This window comes from Sus scrofa, chromosome 15 (genome assembly GCF_054392235.1).
Source record: "Sus scrofa isolate SSC_HxYL_T2T_F1_AM1 chromosome 15, Sscrofa_HxYL_maternal_Yorkshire_Landrace_v2.0, whole genome shotgun sequence".
NCBI lineage: Eukaryota > Metazoa > Chordata > Mammalia > Artiodactyla > Suidae > Sus > Sus scrofa.
This window is the reverse complement of record NC_139397.1, coordinates 141,581,939-141,603,591: the sequence shown is the minus strand read 5'-3', so window position 1 is coordinate 141,603,591 and position 21,653 is coordinate 141,581,939. Positions and strand designations below refer to the sequence as shown.

At 41.2% G+C, this 21,653-nt stretch overlaps 1 protein-coding gene across 5 annotated transcripts in view; it reads right to left on the bottom strand.

Moving 5' to 3' along the window:
- NYAP2 (neuronal tyrosine-phosphorylated phosphoinositide-3-kinase adaptor 2) overlaps positions 1-21,653 on the bottom strand; it is a 263,456-nt gene that overhangs the window by 27,111 nt on the left and 214,692 nt on the right. The window lies entirely within an intron of this gene.

Genomic DNA, 21,653 nt, shown 5'->3' with positions numbered 1-21,653 from the left:
GCAGGGGCTTCCTAGTCTCAAATAGCGAAAGGAGACAAAGGAACAGAGCAGCAACAGGTCAGGGGTCATGGTCAGAGGATGGGGCTTCTGGACCGAGGGCAGCTGTCCACCCTGCGTTATGTACGGATTGAATTTACACGTCTCTGGTTTCTCCAAGAATCACGAAAGCACCAACGCTCATGGCTGCCCTCTGCACATTCACTTGTGACAGCCCCGAGGGGCAAAGGCAGACTCAGATATTTCTCGTCTATTATTCCAAATGCACTAACCTTCCCCACTCCTCACCGAAGCTTCTAGATAAAAGGGTAATAAACTCTTCTAAGGATTCGTAAACTCTCCAGCTCTTTTTACATTAAGTTCACAAAGTGTTGGATCAGCAAACACCAGAAAACACAGCTCTTCTTAATATGGCATGTCAGAATGCTCTTCAAACCTCCAAATCCACACACCACAACCTAATATGTATTCAAAGCCCCAAACCCTCTGCAAGTTACACTGTCTTCAGGACACTAGTCCCCTCATCAAAGTCTTGCTGGGAGAAACAGACGTTTTTCATTTACTTTGCTTCTTCTCCCTACCCAGCATCTCCCAGGGAAAGAGAACCAGTTGGTGAAACTCTACTGGCCCCATCTCAGGAAACACCCTAAACATCGTGGCTTTGCCTGACTTCCTCAGCTTTGACCTTGCTTTGTCCTTATGCCCAAGACCAAGAGGAAATGGAGGATGGTTGGCTTTGAGTACAGAGATGGTTGAAGATGCTTTTGGGATTTTCACCCTTTCTGCCAAGGAAGAACAGATAGGAGCTTATTCTGCTGATGCCTCACCCTGTTCTTGTTTCACCACATTTCATTTCTCCAAAGAGACTGAGCTTTCTGGCTATTCTGCATGTCTAATATTTGCTCATTACCAAATTCTGTTACCAAAAAGGTTATAGACCATAGTGTATGGCATGAATTTGATTCACAAGGGCCCATATCTCCTATCAGTGCCTGGAAAAAGTGGAGTTTGCTATTGATTCATCATAATAATCCAAGATCATGTTTATTTTTCTTTAAGAAAAAAAAAGGGGGGGGGGTCATAACTAGTCCAAATACATTTTAGGAAAATAAACTTGAATCCAGATCTTGGTCATCCCAAATACACACACACACACACACACACACACACACACACACACACATAATAGGGTCACATCCACAGCATACGGAGATTCCCAGGCTAGGGGCCTAATCAGAGCTAAAGATGCAGGCCCACAGGATCCGAGCCATGTCTGTGACCTACGTCACATCTCATGGCAATGCCAGATCCTTAACCCACTGAGGAAGGTCAGGGATCAAACCCACATCCTCACAGATGGTAGTCAGATTCGTTAACCACTGAGCCACGACGGGAACTCCCCAAATATATATATATATTTATATATATATATTTTTTACTGTTCTTTATTTTTTTTAATTTTCCCCTCACTACATTATTTTCTTCTACTGCACAGCATGGTAACTCAGTTACACATACATGTACACATTCTTTTTCTCACATTATCATGTTCCTATTATGTGACTACACATAGTTCCCAGTAGTGCTACACAAGAGGATTTCATTGCTAATCCATTCCAAAGGCAATAGTAGGCATCTATTAACCTCAAGCTCCCTATCCATCCCACTCCCTCCCCCTCCCCCTTGGCAGCCACAAGTCTATATTTTTAAAAAATTCTGAATTATTATGTGATGCTCTCAAAATGAATCCTAGAGTAGGATTTTTAGAGCAAGTTTCTGAGGAAGCGATAAACGAGTCAATAGCACCCCCTGGTGGCGATAGGTCTTATCGTACTCATCTTGCCTTTCCCTTGCCTTAGGCAGAGTCATGCTAGCGCCATCTCCAACTGGGAATGTGCTGCGGTTTGAAAAGTCTCCAAAGGGAAGATTTTATGATCTTTCCGCAAAACATTCCAGGATTTTACCCTCATGTCAATAAAAATGCTTTACACACAGCATGCATCCATTTCCTCCGGTTAAACCTGTCTCTTTGGGCAGGTTTCGTTTGGGATGAGGAACGGAAGGCCTCTACCCTTTATTCTGGGGCATCTGGGTACATCGTTAGGGACATGGAGGGGGAACCACAGCAAAATTGTACGAAATGAATTTGGTCAGAGAAACTCGTCATGGGCCACCTATAATTCTGTCCAAAGGAGGACCTGCAAATACTAGGTCCACTGTGCAGAGGAGAGGTTGTGATTTAAAAGGCCAGAACACACAAAACCAAGATCTCCACGTTGAAGAGGGCTTCGGTGGCCCCATACAAGGTGACTCGCTGCCCCTCCCCCATCCGTGCACACTGTCACACCAACTCCGACTCTTCTGAGAGGCAATACTCAAAACTGGTTTTAACCAAGAGTTTTCGAATAATAGTGACTATTAACGTGTTCACCCTTTGCACATCAACTATGGGGCAGAACCAAAATTTTTCTCTCTTTAAAATCTAGCATTATACCTTTTCTACCACTGAACTGAAGAATGCTTTACATTTCCTCGTTTAATGCTTTAAATATTGATAAAGTTTTGGAGTTCCCATTGTAGCTCAGCAGTAACGAACCCCACCTAGTATCCATGAGGATGCCGGCTGGATCCCTGGCCTGACTCAGTGGGTTAAGGATCCAGCTTTGCTGTGGCTGTGGCATAGAATGGCAGCTGCAGCTCCGACTGACCCCTAGCCTGGGAAATTCCATACACCGCTCATGTGGCCCTAAAAAGAAGAAAAAAAAATTAATAAAGTTTTGATTTATTTTAATGTTATTCACTGTGGCGCTTCTCAATGATTTTCAAAGTATTGAATAAGCAGATATCTGTATGTTCTGCTTTCATAAGGTTGATATGAAAGGATCATTTCTTTTTTCTGTTTTGTTTTATTTTCATTAATTACGATTTTTAAAATTATTCTTAGTTCAGGTGATTACCGATATAGATATATGACATATCTCTAGAGAGGATTTTTTTTTTAACGGTTATTTTAATTTTATTTTTATTTTTATGGCCACACCTGGCCATTTGGAAATTCTCAGGCTAGGGGTCGAATTGGACCTGCAGCTGCCAACCTATGCTACTGCCACAGCAACACAGGATCCAAGCTGCATCTGTGACCCACGCCACAACTTGTGGCAAGACAGGGTCCTTAACCCACTGAATGAACCAGGGTTTGAACCGGCGTCCTCGTGGAGACTATGTAGGGTTCTTAACCTACTGAGCCACAGTGGGAACTCCAGGGATTTGTTTTTATAATCCAGTCAGTGTAAAGATTAGCTTTGCCCCATGGGATTGTGTTTTTTAAAAATGAATTAAACATGATGTCTTATGTGTAACAGGCGAAGATGTAACATGCTAAGATTCATTCAGGGAACTTTTTTTTTCGTCTTTTTGCTATTTCTTGGGCCGCTCCCGTGGCATATGGAGGTTCCCAGGTTAGGGGTTGACTCGGAGCTGTAGCTGCCAGCCTACACCAGGGCCATAGCAACGCGGGACCCGAGTCGCGTCTGCAACCTACACCACAGCTCACGGCAACGCTGGATCCTTAACCCGTTGAGCAAGGGCAGCGACCGAACCCGCAACCTCATGGTTCCTAGTCGGATTCGTTAACCACTGCGCCAAGACGGGAACTCCGGAACTTAATTTTTAAACACAGTATAACAAACACCAAATTGGCATTTCATAATAACTTTTGGTCTTTTCTCTAAAGAGGAGAGGGCAGATCCATAGAAAGTAGTATAATGCCTATTCCGTAAGTACTTGTATCATGTTTCATGCTTCCAGGTAGATAATAAATATTGTAAAAGAACGACCCAATTGCATATTTTGCTTAAAATTTCACTGGAAACTATATCTGGGCCATATACTCATTTTGTAGTTTGTTGGTACTCATACTTGTCCTTAATCTTTTCAATAATATCAGTAGTTCATGTATACATTCAATCTATTTTAATCTAAAATAAGCAAATAAAAATAAAAAATGAGCAAAATAAAAAAATAAGCAAAAATAAAAAATAAGCAAAAAAAATTTTTTTAATTGTGTCAGTTGGGACACAATGGCTTCCACCCACCCTTTTTTCATTCTTCTACAAGTGTTGCCCAGCACTGAACTCAATGACTGTGAGAAGATTTCTAGTCCAAATAAATGTAGTCACATTAACGTTAACGGTCCTCTCCCTCCCTCTAGTGGTGACAAACAGTATAGAACACTTACAATATGTGTTTGCCCAGAAATACCAGATTGCAGTTGATTTATGCAGGAAAGAACACTGCTTTGAGAGTGACTGGAGAGGGGTTCAAATCTCATATCTGCCATTGACAACCACTATGTGAACTTGAGAGTCCACATGGCCTCTGGTTTTTCAGTTTTCTCATCAGAGAAAGTAATGTGCTTAATCAACTGATTTGATCCTGTCGTTGACAGGCTCAGAGCAGCTTCCATGGTCACTCCCTCTTGGGACACAGAGCAGTTAGGGCCCAGAAATAGATTTTACCTAGTGATCAAACACCACGCTCCCAGCAATGAAATAAACTGACATCATGTGTCAGGTGAGCCTTCGAGAAGGCCTCCACATGTCATCTTCTTGCTTGAATTTTTAAAATTTAAATCTAACCACAAAAGAAAAATCACACACCTCAAAACTGAAGATTTTTTCTGGAAAAGGAAAAAAAAAAAGACTCCTATTCTGGGGTCTGAAAACTTCAGTATCCTGAAAAAATCAATGTGAGAAAATTTTATAAGTAAAAGAGATTTTAAAAAGCCACGAGAACTAAAGGTAATATATCATCCTTGATTGGGTCCTAGATCGAGAAGAAGCATAGCATAGGGACACTTGTAGAGGTTTGAAAATGGGCTTTATTTTCAACTATAATATTGAAATATTCTAATTCACTTGACTTCCCTTTTTGAGTGTGATTGTTTAGAAGAATGTCCTTGATCTTAGGACACACATGTTTAAATATTTAGATATGAAGTGTCATGATTAAAATATATCTGTGTGTGTATTTAAACGTATACAGGTATACTAGCTTTCCAACTTTTCTGTCATTGGAAAATTCTCAAAATTAAAAAAAAATGTAAAACAAATACATTAAGGCCCTTAGATATTCTACCAATTGAAGATTTATTTGCATCAACAATCTCCTCTTTGTAATGCTCAGTCTGAGAAAGGGATGTCCTCTACAATCTGTCCACATTCACCTGAAAATTCTGTGAGAAGGTCTCAGGTAATTAAATTTGAATTATAAAGAAACAGGTCCTCTGCAAATTTCTGCCCTGGGTGAATCACTTTCCCTATTTGTAAAGTGGGAATTACAGTAAGACTCATGTTTCTGGTACCGAATTCTCCAGGAACTTTACCGTTTGCTCTTCATCCTTTTGTCATTTTTCCTTCAAATTTTCTTCCCTCAACATTTGTTACTACAGTAATGCTAAATTACTTGCATTTTTTTTTTTTTGGTCCAAATTGTGTGGGTTCAGACACCCTACTCCTCTGCAAATCTTCTTTCTTCTGGCTGTAATGGCCTTCCACCCTCTTTCCTTAGAACGAGGTTTACAGAACTCTCTCTTCTGTAAAATCATGCTTGACCACTTCAGTGACATCCCTTAAAACACACAGTTAATCCCTCTGTCTTTGTGCAGTCTCCTCTTAATTACACTAATTGCAAGTACAGTGTGTGTGTGTGTGTGTGTGTGTGTGTGTGTGTGTGCGTGCATGCCTTCCTGGGTTGAAATTGCCTTGAACACAGGAGTTTGTATCAACTACTGAATAATCAGTCAGAACATCTAGTGCTTCTTACATGGATAACGAGTGTTTGCTGAGTGAATATATGAAAGCAATTTGTAAACTCCAACATGCAAAACTATTACTTCAGAATGTCAATGGCAGTCACACTAGCAATGACATGTGCAGGTGAATTATTAGCATTTAGTTGGTGGTTCAAGAGATGGTAGTCTAAATAGGGAATATGGGTCATGGGGGTGGATAATTTTATGTGAAGTAGGATATTTAGAGTATGGAGGCCTTGGAAAGAGAAGGAGAAAAGAAAATGGCCAAACATTAATTTTACCCACATTATCTTTTTGCCCAGACTTCAGGTGACTGTAGAGCTGAAGGCTATCAAATCACTCAGAAATTTGGACCTAGAAGTTCCCTGGTAGTACAGCAGATTAAGGAGCTGGGGTTGTCACTGCTGTGGCTCAGGTTAAATCCCTGGCCCAGGAAACTTTGGCACACCATGAGTGTGGCGAAAGAAAGAACGAAAGAATGAAAGAACAGAAGAAAGGAAGAAAGGAAAGAAGAAGAAAGAAAGAAAGAATATAGCAATTTTTTGCAGTAAATCAAGCCCCTGGGAGCAGCTGGGGCAAAGATGATGGAAGGGATGAGGAAGGGAGAAAAGATAAGACGTGTTCTACTTCAGACAAGCCATTGGCCTTATTCCTCCTTTCCTTCCATCTCCATGGTGAATACTGATATGCATCACTCCTGCTGGGACCTGGACAGTTCATTCTCACTTTTATTTTTGAATGTTTTTTTAATCTTTTTGTCTTTAGAGGGCCACATCTGCACCATATGGAGGCTCCCAGGCCAGAGGTTGAATCGGAGCTACAGCTGCCAGCCTACAGCATAGCAACAGCAATGCCAGATCCGAGGCGTGTCTGTGACCTACACCACAGCCCAGGGCAATGCTGGATCCTTAAACCACTGAGCGAGGCCAGGTTCCTAGTTGGATTCGTTTCCGTGGCACCACGACAGGAACTCCCACTCTCACTTTAAAAGGAGGTAGAGAAAGAGGAAGTGCTGCCTTCTTCTGGCAGCTTTGGCAAATCTTCACACAGTTCATCATACAGTCAAATTGTGTTAAAAGTCCTTCTCCTGGTACTCTTTTTGAGAAGATAGAACCACACAAAGGAAGACTTTCTTTTAATTCAATACAATGTTACAGCAAATATCTCTTTGTCACTGAGAGTTTTCACACCTTACTATTATTTTTTTTAACTTTTTGCCTTTGTATTTAAATTTGACTGCAGGAGTAGTTTTAGAAATTCTTTGGGCAGGTAAGAAGTGCTTTATCACCCAAAGGACAAGTTTTCAGATGTTTAGGGCATATGTCCAGCAAATCTGAGGCAAAACCATAGAAAAAGAGAGAGAGAGAGCCAGAGAAAGCAAGAAACAAATGAGTTCATCTCCAGTAATCTTATGCAAAATTTTGTACAGAGAAAATCAAAGTGAAGTAAAATATGGTAGAACATATAGGGAACGTGATATGCAGGGAAACAAAATTTGCCATTCCAAAATGTCCCTTTGGCATGTGGATTACTTCGAGCTGAAAAATATCAAGACCGCAAAGATTCAGGAAGAAACTTTGACCTTTGCCATAACTGCCTAAAAGAATGCAGACAGAGGACCTATTCCCGGAAGGAAGCTATTGCCATAGATAAGTGCAGTGTAAACTAGGTGTGTAGACAGAAAGGGACCCGTTAACATCTGTTAAGATTCTTCTCTGTGTCCCATTGTCTCTGCCTAGCCCAGCAACCATTTATTTACCGAACATTTGCTTTTCCATCTCTGCAAGAATTGCCTGCCTCCTCTTTGAAGTCCCAAACCACTGCACCCAACACTCTCTCCTGTCTTTACCTGAAGATGACATTAAGATGAGGGTTTCGGCCATTTTGGTGAGTTGCTCAATTTTCCTGGGTTTCTGCCATGTACACAAGTTATTAAACTTCTGTTTGATTTTCTCTTGTTAATCTATCTAATGTCTATTTAATTCTTAGGCCAGCCGGAAGAACCTAGGAGGATGGAGGAAAATTTCTTCCTCCCTGATAATACTGTGATTTGGCCAGAGGACTATGCATTTGGTCATCATCCCTATTCCTGCTACAGAGCTCCTAAAACCCTTGGGCTTTTCTGGGATGAGAGCAATAAAGGCGGTGCTTGTTAATTTGAGGCAGTTACATAGGGGCAGCTGCCTGGAGTGTCAGCCCCATGATTAGAGGGTTGGAACTTTCAGTCTTATCTCCCCTGACCTCCAGGGAGGGGAGAGGGGGTGAAGACTGAATTCTATCACCAATGGCCAATGATTTAATCAATCAGAACTATGTAACAAAGCCTCCATTAAAACCCCAGAGAAAGGGGAGCTACCAGGTTGAAGGTTCAAGAAGAATGAAGTGCTCAGAGGGCACTTCATGTCCTATCTTTTTTTTTTTTTTAATTTTTAATTTTTTAAAAAAATTTTTGGCTAAGCCTGCAGCATGTGGAAGTTCCTGGGCCAGGGATCAAACCCACACCACAGCAGTGACCTGAGCCATAGCAGTGACAAGGTCGGATCCTTAACCTGCTGCCCTGCTTTGCCCCATGCACTCTCCCCTCTGACTCATCCTGAGTTATAACCTTTTATAACAAACTGGTGATCCAATAAATACAATGTTTCTTTGAGTTCTCTAAGCTGCTCTAGCAAATGAGTTAAACCCTGGATAGAGTGGTGGGAACCTCTGATTGGTCAGAAGCACAGGTGACATCTGACCTGTGCTTTGGCTGGTGTCTGAACCTGTGGGATCTGGTGCTTTTTCCAGGTAGATAGTGTCAGAATTGATTAAATCACAGGACCCCCAGCTGGTATCGGAGAACTACTACATGGTGTGGGGAATAAAATTCCCACACATCAGAATGTGAATTGATAAACACATTGTGTGTGATGTCAGAAGTATAGATATTACATAAATTTTACATTATTTTAAAATATAAAATTCATACTGAATTCTTCATGGAGGGAGGGCTTTATAATCCCTCTGTTAAAGACTTTAAAGGGCTTCATTTGCTCCAATCCCAGCTTGTGTCCTAAATGTATAGTTGCATCATTAAAATTTATCTTTCTAAGGTGGTCCCTTTGATACACTCTTTCTCCTGTTAATAAAGCTGATTTTTTAATCAAATGTTAGAAATCAGTTTAATAGAGATTTCCTTTCAGAGTGAATTGCAGTCATGCTTACTTCTCTCAGTGGAACTTGCCTTTCAATCCTCTTCTCCAACACTTGTCTCTCATCCTCCACCAGAAGGTAAAACTCGTTCCTGAACTAGCTGAGGTGTGATGACTATGTGCAGAGCCACCTGTCAGCAGCCCAACCACTCCTGCAAATGATTATAATAGTATGACAAGGAGATGCTTATCTGTTTCCACCTTTAGCATTCACTTATTCATTCGATATAAACCATGTACATAGAGAACAGACTTGTGGTTGCCAAGGGGAAGAAATGGTCAAGGAGCAAAGGACCGGGAGTTTGGAATTAGTAAAGCAAACTATTGTATATAGAATGGATAAACAACAAGGTCCTACTATAGCACAGGGAACTATAGTCAGCATCCTGCAGTAAGCCATAATGGAAAAGAACATGAAAAATAATGTATATACGTGTAACTGAATCACTTTGCTATATGGCAGAAACTAACGCATGATAAATCAACTGTACTTCAATAAAATGAATTCTTAAAAATACAGAGACTAAGGTGACTAGAGATTTCCAAGATGAAAATATGCACCCCAACCCTTTAAGAGACTACAATCTAATGAAAATAATTGTGGTATGCATCTTTAGTACCAAAAGAGATGCTCCTTGAAAAATTATGAAAAGAGTTCTCTGGTCAAATATATTTGAGAGGTATGACATCTGATAGCCTCCTCTTTGCAAGTTTCCAATGCACACTGACAAATGTAAATTTCTGATATCAAAGGAATTTATCTAAGCTGGCTTTCTCCAGACTGCTTTTCTGGGTAGCAGCACAGAGGATAACATCCCTTAGACAATATTGTCCTTTGATAGAAAAATAAGGTTATTTACACTTGCGTGTGGCAAGTACAAAATACAGAGGAAAAAGAAGATATGCTTGTGAGGGTTGGGACAGCCTCAAAAATGAGGAAACATACTTGAGCCCAGACTTGAACGATGAGTCATAGTTTGCCGGGAGCCCAGGACTAAGGCGGGAATTCCAAGCAGGATTAGTGTTAAGGCAAGGCTTGGAGGCAACCCCGGAGCATTTAAAAGTGGAAAAGCATCATGGTGAGTACGTGGATGAGCAGAAGACATGGTGTTGGAGAGTGAAGCTGAACAGGAAGATGGGGCCAGATCACATATGCTTGAAATTCATGCAAGGCAGTGTATCTTCCATCCTGTAGGCAAAAGACTTTACAAAGCTTTGCCTGGAGGAATCAACACATGGTTACTCTCTTATTGGTGTGGCATGAATTTAGGGGCGAGGGGACACAGGAGACTGGAGTTGGGGAAAGAAGTGAGGACACTGAGCCTTTCATAAAAATGGCATGGTCATCTTGCAAGACAGTACGGATCCAAGAGAATTCATACCTTAAAGCTGCTAAAGCAGCTCCAGGCTCACTTCCTTCTGCCCTACTGCCCTGTGGTCTTCTTCCCCCAATGAGTCATGCTTTCCTAGAGGTCAGACAGTGCCTTGAACTTCTTTGCTCAAGCAAAATGTTGTATCAAAAAAGCCTGTATGTTGAATCAATAAATGACTGAAAATAAGCATGTACATTTAAACTTTCTAGTTTAGACTGTGCTTTCTCATGAATTACCTCATTTTATATGGATGTAGAAATCAACATACCTGGAAATTCCATGAAGTCCGGGAAAGCCACCATGGGATGTAAGTGCTTCCCATTAGACTTCTTCAAGTGTTCCTGCTCCATTATATCCGACAAGTGAGAGCATAGACTGTGTTCCCGCCTGCCTTGTATCCTGAGTGATGTGACTTTGGCTCTGCTGGCTTTTCCCAAAAAGCCTCTCCCTCTTTCACATGCAAAGTTAACTGAGGTGGGTAAGATTATTCTTGATACCTTTGGGTCCTTCAAATAACTTCCTCATTCTCTAGAAAGGAAGCCATTATATGCAGCATTCCAAATACCATCCCTGTCAAAATAACTGACAACCAGGGGTTCTTAACTAATTCTAATACAGCATTTACTTTAGAAAACAAAGGCTTTGAAGTGACAGTATAGTGCCCCCACCACCACCCACCCCTTAGAGTGTCTGCTCCCAGGAAGCCCAGAAGTCTGAAAAATCTTTCTGGATACATTATTTGTCTTTTTGTGTGTTGTTGGTTAAATCCACATAAGAACTCAAGATGCTGGTATTTAGGTGTGCAGGTAAGAGGCATATTTTCTTTTCAGAATGTGGAGTTAGGCATGCTCACATGTTTATATTCTCAACTGCACATGTGTGTGTGTGTGTGTGCGCGCGCGTGCACACGTGTGTGTGCATGCACACCCACACACACGCACACACCTGCGTAACTGAGTTCTCACAACACCAGTCCATGGTCCATGAGAAAAAAATGCAATGGAGTGACTTGGAATTTCCTTCCAGGAGTTACATTCCCAACCCCATCTTACTCTTGGAGATCCTGCCTTAGGTGTTACCTTGTTCAGTTAAAGTCTTAGTTGAATTTCACCCTCTGCTATGAAGCTTTTAATCTAGAAAATGTATAAGGCAAGACCTGGAACAATCAAAGAATGATTAAATAAGTGGGTGAAAGAAAATGAAGGAAGGTGAGTTTTACAAAGAGAACAAATTAGAGACAGCTATTTCTGGTAGAAAATGAAGCAGTTTCGTGGCTAAAACTTCCTGACCTTATACGTCAAGTCCATCGAGACACTGCCTAGCTATAAGCCTTCAACATGTAACAAACTCTGTAGCCTCAGTTTTGTCATGAGTGAAGTGGGGGTAAGGTTACCGACTTGAAAAGTAAGTTGTGAAAATAAAATAATCTGACCCAACATTCTGAACAGTGTCAAGCACACAATAAGCCTTCGATGAAAGCCATTTTAGAAATACGCTTTCACACTGAAGGGTCAAGTTTCCTTGCAGCACAGAATAACGAACAAAGGTTTCTCCAGCAGGTGATCCAGTGAAGAAATTAAAGCTTTTCTAGAAGTTCTTGAGTAAGGCACTCAGAATGTGGATGTATTTATTAGTCTAAATCAAGGGTAGTCTATGTCTGAAGCAATAATAATGCAATGTACACATCTCTTCCTAATTCACATGTAACTTAAATTAGAGGTAAATGTACTCACGGGTTAGAGAAACTACTCTTTTCAGGAAGAAAATCTTAGGGTGTATGTTTTAAACATGTTAATGTCAAGCCAAAGCTATCAAGAAGGAATTCTTCTATTTAGCCAAGGCTTGACTTTTCAGTCAACATATTCCTAGCAGCTGGGGTTGGATTTAGGGAATCCAATGCACAGAAAATGTCACAAATCCCAATGAAAATAGCTGCATCTATTCATAAATATTAGATAACCCTTAGAGACACTGGCTGTGATTCATTATCCAACCCAACCCCCCACACATAAAAAAAAGTATGAAAAGGGGCATTTAGGAGTTATAAAGCCTAAGATTACAAAACCGAAGTAAGGAAAAGGGGCAACACAAACACCACCCGAAAAGTTTGTCCGGGGTTTCTATAAGCACTATGCTTTTTACCCCTTACAGCACATCTTCTCTGCCATAAAGCAGTTTTGTTTGATTCAGTTCTTCCTACAAGTACAGACTGCAAAGTGCACTTCAGATGCTAGGTGGCGCTATGTGTCCATCGATGTTACAGGTCTTGTCCCCAAGCCAGGCTGGCCAGCCCATCTACAGCCTGCCAGGCATTTGAATACTTAAGAGCCTATGATGGAGGAGGTTCTAAGGGAATGTCTGCTAGTAACTGGCAGCAGAACATGATCGTAGCATTCAGTTCTCAAATGGAGTTGTCAATCTATAAAGGTTTAATATTCCTTCAACAGCTTTCTGTGTACAACTCAAACAAGACCTAGAGTTACACATTCATACTTTGTCCTTTAGACTTGAAGCCAATGCTTCCCTTTGACGTCTACTGACATTCAGCAACCAAATATTTTCAACTGCCTCCCAAAGCCTCTATTTTCTTAAAAAAAAAAAAAATTGTCATGGAATTGGAAAATTTAAATATCTTCTTGAAAATCCATGGAATAAACAAACATGGTAGTAAGTAGATTTGAAATCTTCAGCTTCACTTCCCCAGACACGTGTTATTACTGTTAGCTCAGTAAAGTGCACCACACTTGGCATGTGAGGAGGAAAAAATGAGGATTCCAAATATTACAATAAATAAAAGATATTCCATTGACTCAGATTCTGCCTAAGAATTACTAAGCAGTGGCAACTGATCGCCATAGATGGAGACTCGATTTGGCACACCTTCACTTGGCAAGACTGAATGCTCTTAAAATTCAGTCCTCCTTGTTTACATAACAATTTATAAGGCAGTATCCTTAGCGCTTTCTTCATTTAAAAAGGAAGAAAATGAAAAACAAAAACGGGTTAAATCAATACAACGAGCATAGAAAAGTTAAATTGATCTAATGGGATAAAATATCATCATGGGCATGCTCGTGGGCAGATCTGCGTGCAGATAAGAAAACAAAGCGTTTCAAACTGTGGTCTGGGGGAGCTTTAAGCAAATGCTGAGGTTGGCGGCAAACGTGCCCTGAGTCTGCGCAAAGAAGCGGCTTCCTTGGCGGCCCTGCCATCTTCCCCGCACTCGTGCACACCTGAACCCAAGAAGAGGGGTGCAGACAGGGGTCATTTCGGAAATGACACCCTTCGTCGGCTTTGCTTCCAAACCACACGTGAGATCACCAGATCCAGACGCCCCATTAGACAATAAATAACTGAATATCTAATTTCCTATTTGGAGGAGAAGAAATAATGAATATAAACATATCAAGTGTACCAAGAGGTCCTCTTGAAGTCAGTCTGTCTCAGATACTGGCAATAAGGAGAGGCGCTGTCTAGAGATTTTTTTTTTTTTTTGTCTTTTTTTTTTTTTGGTCTTTTTGCCTTTTCTAGGGCCGCTCCCAGGGCATATGGGGATGTTCGCAGGCCAGGGGTCAAATCGGAGCTGCAGCCGCTGGCCTACGCCAGAGCCACAGCAACGAGGGATCCGAGCCACGTCTTCGACCTACACCACAGCTCACGGCAACGCCGGATCCTTAACCCACTGAGCGAGGCCAGGGATTGAACCTGCAACCTCATGGTTCCTAGTCAGATTCGTTAACCACTGCGCCACGACAGGAACTCCTAGAGAATTTATAGTCAGTAATCAGTGACTGAAAATCTGCCTGCTTTTTATTATCATCACGTGCTGGAAGTACTGCACGAGGTCAGTGACACTAGCATGGCCAGAAGCATTCCTTCCACCCCCATCTCTTTGGGAATACTACTGGCTACCATGCCTCTGCCCCATGACTTTCCAGCAAGAAGGAAAGTTGAGTTTTGGAAGAAGGAAAAGCTAGAAGGGAAGAAATTATTATTTTTCTGACAGATAATGTCTCTCTAGGACTTTACATATATATGTTCTCTTATTAATTTGCAACAACAACCACAGAAGGCAGGTAAGACTGCTCCCACTTTACAGATGAGAAAACGGACTCTGATCATCTGAGCCACCTCTTCAAGGTCACACAGCTACCAACAGGTGGAGCCAGGATTCTAATAGAAGTCTCACATCCTCTAAACTTCACGTATTTAACCAGCTGAGTAGCTGGGATCATAGACTGACATTTAATAGGTACAAAACTTGAACGAAACTTGTCACGTCACTTAATATCCTTAGTTGTGATGGAATAATAACGGGGTAGGACTGTGGCGAGTACACCTACAAGGATGTAAGAAAGCTCTTGGCACCATCCTGGCACATGATAAGCTCAATAGGGATGGCAATGAATGGCAGGTGGTTTTCATCATGCCAACTTCATCTAAGAACCCTAGAGGACTTTTTAATCCCTTCCTTGTGTTAAAGAATGCTGGGCTATATACTTCAACAACTTCACACCTGTGCCTTTAGCCCTGGTGGGTTAAGTTGACAACCTTGATGCTGAGAAGGATGAATACAGGTACAGGGCATAGGCAGAGTCAGAGGGCAGGTCCTGTCTTGAGCACATTTGCCTCCCAACCCCACCCTGATTTGTCAATTCATTCAAGACTTCTCAGAGAACATGCCTTATTTTATTACATCCTGCCTCTTTCTTCAAGGGAGGAAATGCAAGATTATGGGGTAGGGGGATTAAAATGAAAGTCAAGGGATGGTTTTGTTAGTTTCAATTCTACTTAATATCAGAATTATTGAGAGAAGGGTCATGAGACTGTTGGCCTTCAAAAAGTGACCCCCAATAGTCTGCTCTTTGAAATGTACAAAAGTTAACATGCACACAATAACAAGCACACGATGCCCACATAAAACATCAAAATTTCTCAGTCCAGACTGTGGTCAATGGTAGAAAGCAATCTGAGTTTCTGCCATCTGATTCTTTGAAAGAAAATGGAAATTAAATTATACCAACACTTCATTACGCATATTACTAGATGTGTCTATTATTTAAAGGTAATAACAAAATCTTGTTTCTTCTTTAAGTATGACACTAAATACAGTAAGCCTCAAAAAGTGCTGAAGCCTATGATTTTTACAAATCAACTAGACAGGGATGAGAAGAACACACATAAGACAACGCTTTTGTTTGTTTACTTTTTTGGCACTTGCGTTATTTTAATGCAATTATGCCATAATACATGGCAGTAGATCCATATAATCACTGACATTCCTATTTGTAACATGAACGTATTTCACTTTTCACAGGGCTAGATCCATTCTCTTTGGTAAACAGCATTATTGTAACAAACAACTATAATTTCTTTGTAACATAATCTTTGTTAACACCGCAATTTTATCTTATAATTTGAAGTTAGTACAGATAAACCCTTCTCCAACATGATGCTGACATTGCTTTGTAAACTTAGTGGGGCTTTCCAAATCCCCTAATCTGCTTCTATATGTTTGGAAACATATGTCAGGTCGACTTGCATGCAGAATGAAACAAACAACAAAAGTCGTTTAGCACAGGGAACTATATCCAGTCTCTTGGGATAGAACATGATGGAAGATAGTATGAGAAAGAGAATGTATATTCGGATTTCCCTTCGTGGCTCAGCAGTTAATGAACCCAACTAGGATCCATGAGGATGCGGGTTCGATCCCTGGTCCCACTCCGTAGGTTAAGGATCCACCATTGCCATAAGCTATGGTGTAGGTCGCAGACGTAGCTCAGATCCCTCGTTGCTGGGGCTGCGTCTGTGGCCAGCAGCTATAGTTCTGATTTGATCCCAGCCTAGGAGCTTCCATATGCTGCAGGTTCGGCCTTAAAAGGGAAAAAAAAAGTATGTGTGTATGTGTGTGTGTGTGTGTGTGTGTGTGTGTGTGTGTGTGTGTGTCACTATGCTGTACAGCAGAAATTGACACAATAACAATATATTTCAGTTTTTATAAAATCTATTGAATGGCCTAGAGCTATTCAGCAGTGGTAGCAGGGAGCTATGTGGGAAAGACGTACTGAGTTCAGCTTTTACTCTTTGGCTGGGTGTTCTATTTCTGCTTTCTGTTTTTTGTTTGATTGTTTTATCGTTTCCATCATAGGATGTAACCTGAGCATACAATTAAAGCAGCCCTTATAAAGCTACAAATGCAATGTAGAATATTCTCTCAGTTCAGATCTGACAGGATCTGGACTGTCATAGGATCTTAAAAAAAAGTTTGCTCAACATCTGAGCAAGGGGCCACTTCATCGGAAGTTGGGGTGGCGCATGGTCCCCACGCACATATCCTGTGCCTTCCTCTTCCTAACACTGTTTTCTCCCGTCTGACACAAAACCTTAGCTACAGCATGCAGAGCCTTCACAGTGTGTGTACGGATCAGATGAAACCTCGTAACATGTATGTTCCAGGACCCAGGACTGGAATAAAGCAGGAATAGTCTTGGCAAAACGAGTCACATCTATGCTAATGGCAGCACAGGAATTCCACAGGGAACTGAAGCTTCTTCACCCTTAGAGCTTATAAAGGAAGGAATGTCACCAGTCGCCCAGTTCTATAAGGATTAAGTCATCAGCCACTGCAGCTGCGGACCTGCAACACACCCTGAAAGGAAATCTGGGGGAAGATCAGGATGAGGCACTCTGAGCCCTGGGAAAACAGGCAAAACAGGCCCTTAGGCAGTCCGAAATATTTTAAGATAATTAAAAAAAAATTACTGTAGCTTATTTACACTGCTCTGTCAATTTCTGCTGTACAGCAAAGTGACCCAAATATACATATATACCTGAACCTTGACTCCTGCATCTCCTCCTGCTTAGAAAAGCACTAAAATCAGTAGCTGAGATACCTGTTCCTTGTGATAAATAGCAACGTTCCATTGAGAGGTATGCCTAACTGTATGTACCCCTTTGCCCAAATCACATATCTACTGGCCTCTCTTCCCACCCCATCGAGGCAGTTCCTCTGATCCATCCAAGAGGCTACCGCTCCTGGGCTATAGTCCTCCGTCAGTGCCCTCCAAAACACTAAAACTCACAGCTTTCACATTGCGTGTTATTTTAATTTCAGTCAACAGGTTTGTTTTCATTTCTCTACCTGATCCAACGTACAGAAGGTGAAATTAAATAAGAACTTACCCAGTGATGTTATATTATTGAGAAATGTGGGCAGGCACTGAGTGGATTAAATTACAAGTGCTTTCTGTGTGGTTGGTTGACTATTTATGTTGCTATATTCAGTCTCTCTTAGTCTTCCTCATTCTCTCCAGGCTCCCACAGGTTTTAACCCAGAACTCACACCCAAGCTGAAAAAGAGCACTGGGCTTCTCAAAGCTTTAAGGCAAAGCATCACTGAGTCTGTGTGACAAATCAAGACATCCTGCTGCTCTGGGACTAAGAGAGACCAAGGGAAAAGGCAAAATGAGATTGTCTGAGGAAAACATTTGTTCAAGGATCTACAGAAAGAAACCTTTAGTGAGAGAACTAATTAAGAAGGCAGCAAAAGTCACTGAGGGTCACATTCTAAACGGAGCCAAGCTCTTGCCACAGAATCCACTCCAATCCTAAATCTCTACTTTTGTATGTACTGATCCTTAATCTGTATCTTTGGATGGTTTAGCTTCCTTTTGTATGATATCTAGAAAACCATTTTAACATCCAGGCATGTCCGAAAACACACCCTGGGCATGCATCAAGCTGTGGACATGCAAATACATTCTTCCATTATTTAGGCAAGCTGGCCAGATGCTGGCACGCACACCTAGCCCTGGAGTCCAGGCAGGCTCTCATTAGGCTCCAGCAGGGTCATCAAGCTTAAGGAGGGTGTTAGGAGCTTGGAGGGAGTCCAGAGGCCTGCCATCAAAAGAAATTAACGTTTGTGAAATAATCCTGAAGAGGCCAGTTGAAAGGAACTGGGCTTGTCTGTCTGGATAACAGCTTGTAAGTACACAGCAGGGACCAGCCTGGGCACAGCTTGTACTGTGTGGTGAGAAGGCAGCTCTCTTGACACAAGACCCACGGAACAAGGGATAATGGCTTCAGAGGTGATTTTTACATTTCTGAAGAGATTTGGGGCTGTCAGATTTTGAAAGGTAAGTCCAAAGGAAATGACAGAGGCCTTTTGTTACTCCCTCCCCGTGATCAAGGATAATCAGGGATAATCTGGAACTATAAACACACCTCAGAGAGAGAGTTCTCAGTTCAACACGTAGGTCACTGTTAGCTCTGTGACTCCCTGATTTGACACGAGAAGCTGGTACTTAAAACATGGGAGGGTTCATGAGGCTGTGATTAGGCGTGTGTGAGCAGGTGTGTATGTACACGTACGAGCCTGTGAGAGCTTGTCTGAGCATTCATGCGTGTATTGTGAGTGTGTGTGTGTTTAGTGGTGGATAGGGGTCTCATCTTCTTCCTTCCCAGAAAAAATGAGTGCAAATATTTCTTGAGAACCTTTTTCCAAAGAAAGCTGGCATTTGTGACTGGAGGCACACCCTAGCTGCTCCTTTCTTGAAGGAAAGCCTGGCTTTCTCAGGACCCTGCTCCTTAGATTCTAGTCCACCACCTGCTGCGGCAAGACTAGAGATGATGCCTCTGCAAAGGAAGAGAGGTCCCCAAGGCCAGAGGCCAGGGATGGAGGAATCACGCGAACATCCTCATTGGTCATCAAAGCACTCACACTTCTTTCTTCTAAGCACATGGCTTTCGACTTTATACATTAAAAAAAGATAGAGTGTGGTAGGCTCCAAATTGAAAATAGGACTTCTATACAGTTTTGCTTTTATCAAGAAGAAAAGAAAATAGCTTTCTCATGGCAGCCACAGAAATGCAGTCTAATTTCCAAAGTTTTGCCTTATGACCAATGCCAAAATGTGTGGCTGCATTGCTATAAAATTCCAAGGAAATGTCCCTTTCCCCTAATTGCCCTGTGTCTGCTTTAGTTTTTCAGGAGTGAATTAAGAAAGAAATTATCGATTTTTCATCTCTCTGAGCGTCAGAGAGTATTACGCGTTGTGTTAAAAAAAATAATAAAACTCTAAATGCTTTGGAAATCATACTTCTGTCCTGAGCTTTCTATTTTCTCTTACATATTTTAAGGTCCAGGGAGATAAGATTATACATTTCTACATATCTTGTGTCTGCTAGTTCACCTGAAGCCAAAACAGACTGCAAAGTCAAACAAACATTACCTCCACTTTTATTTTTACACATAAGCAGTCTCTAGGAGCCCAGGGCTCCTCTGTGGATCAATCACTATGGTCTCTAGATTCTTTAGGGGAGATTAATCATCATTGGACTAGGCTCCTGGGAGTGAGGGTCAGTCCCCTAGAGCCACTTCTGCCCATCTCTCCCGGAGCAATCTCAGGCCATTCCATCTCCTCCTGCAATACTTCTCAGAAAGCTCCAACCATGACATGAAGTGGGGAGTGAAAAGCTAGTAATGAGTGAAAAACTGAAAGGAGATAAGATGTGAACAATATGGGAAAAAACAACAATAAAACAAAACACACAGTTCCTTCTCTATGAACAGCAATGTCCCATAATATGGCTTCTTAAAGTCATATTCCTCAACAGATAAGCACTACTAGAATTATTTCAGGGCTTAGTAATTACTTTTGTTTGTATTAAACAGATCACACGGTCTTCCAGAGATTTTCCTAGTAAGAAGTCTATTCATCTTCTCTTAAGCATTCTGTGTTTTAATAACTATTGGGAATCCCGGTATTGGAAAAACACTTTTTTTTTAAAAAAGTGGCCAGGGTAATTCTTTGATAACGCTAGGTGTTCCATAGCCTAGTTTGGGTGTGAATATTCAACATGCTTAAATGTCTTTCACCACTGTCTCGGGTTACTGAGCAGAGGGCCGTGTCATCCTGTGTGTAATTTAGGAGACATCTCAGTTAAGAGCCTGGGAATTAGGTGAGAAGAGAGGCTTCAGTGAGTACCCGGGGACTTCAGTTCCATCCAAGTTGGAGTAATGCCGAGTAAGGTTCTTCTGAGTCATGTTTATCCCATTAGCACCAGGGTGTAGAAATAGGTAAGTGCTACAACTGATCACAAGCTGCAGAAGAGAGACTCAGAGACCAGCCTTTGAATTTGCAGCCCTGACAACACATCTGTGACATGGCTGTGTGCCAGAATTTCTCCCAGTTAGAGAGAAAACATGCAGCCTGTAAGCAACAAGAGGGGCTTCCTCATGTCGCTAGATTTTGAAGTATGAAGAACATCCCATCGGGAAAGCAAAGAGCTGATAAGGCAAAGGCACAAAGATTGTACCTTGTTTCTGTTCTGGAAGTTACCCCAGGAGCCTGCTGTCATTGAGAATCCAAAGGGCTTAGGATGAAACAACTATAAAGATAATTAGGGTAAAAAAATGAAAACAACACAAAACCTCTTGTGACACCAAGGTAGTACAATAGTAAGATATGTGTACCTAGAAAATGAACTGTATTGATGCAATCCTGTACCAGGCAGCTAAAGTTCCTCCATTCTGTAGCCAATTGTGTAAGCTTGAAATGTTGGAAATGTGGTATTTTGGAGTAGTTTTAATCAGCTACAATGGCAGTTTATCTTAGTGAGGTTAATTATTTATTTACTCATTGTCTTATGTTTCTACTTCTTTTATACCCAAAAAGTGTCTGAGGTGGATTCATTTAGTTATGAAGGCAGTTAACATTTTAAATTAAGACACAGGAAATTCTAAATGGCACGTGAGATGCCCTTGAGAGAAGCCTTTCATCTCCCGTGTTTATATCCATATATCCATAAATCACATCTTATGAATATTTAAGCCAAACCAAAATACTAAAAAGCACCACATCTCCCATTAGAAAAAAAAATGCAATTATTCTGCTTAGTTATGTTTTTAAAAGAGCTTGACATTTTAAATCATGGATGACTATGTAATTTGCTAATCAGTAATGGGCAGTTCCCATGGAGGTATCATTGCTTAGTCTTATAATTTACAATTTCAGAAGAGTTTTATGAATGTGAAGATTAAAGCTGGGAAGCAGAGAGAAAACCACTCCAGGATGACATTATCCTATTTAACACCCATAATATTTAACAGTAACAACAATTAAGCTTCATACATTAAGTCACTGCATTGAATTCCTATTGGATGAGTTATAGACAGAGCATCTATGTGCAATGATTTTTCCCCATACACAACCATGTATCCAAATGAACATCAGAGCAACATATTGTACTGTAAAGGATAAAGTAATATTGTAGCTG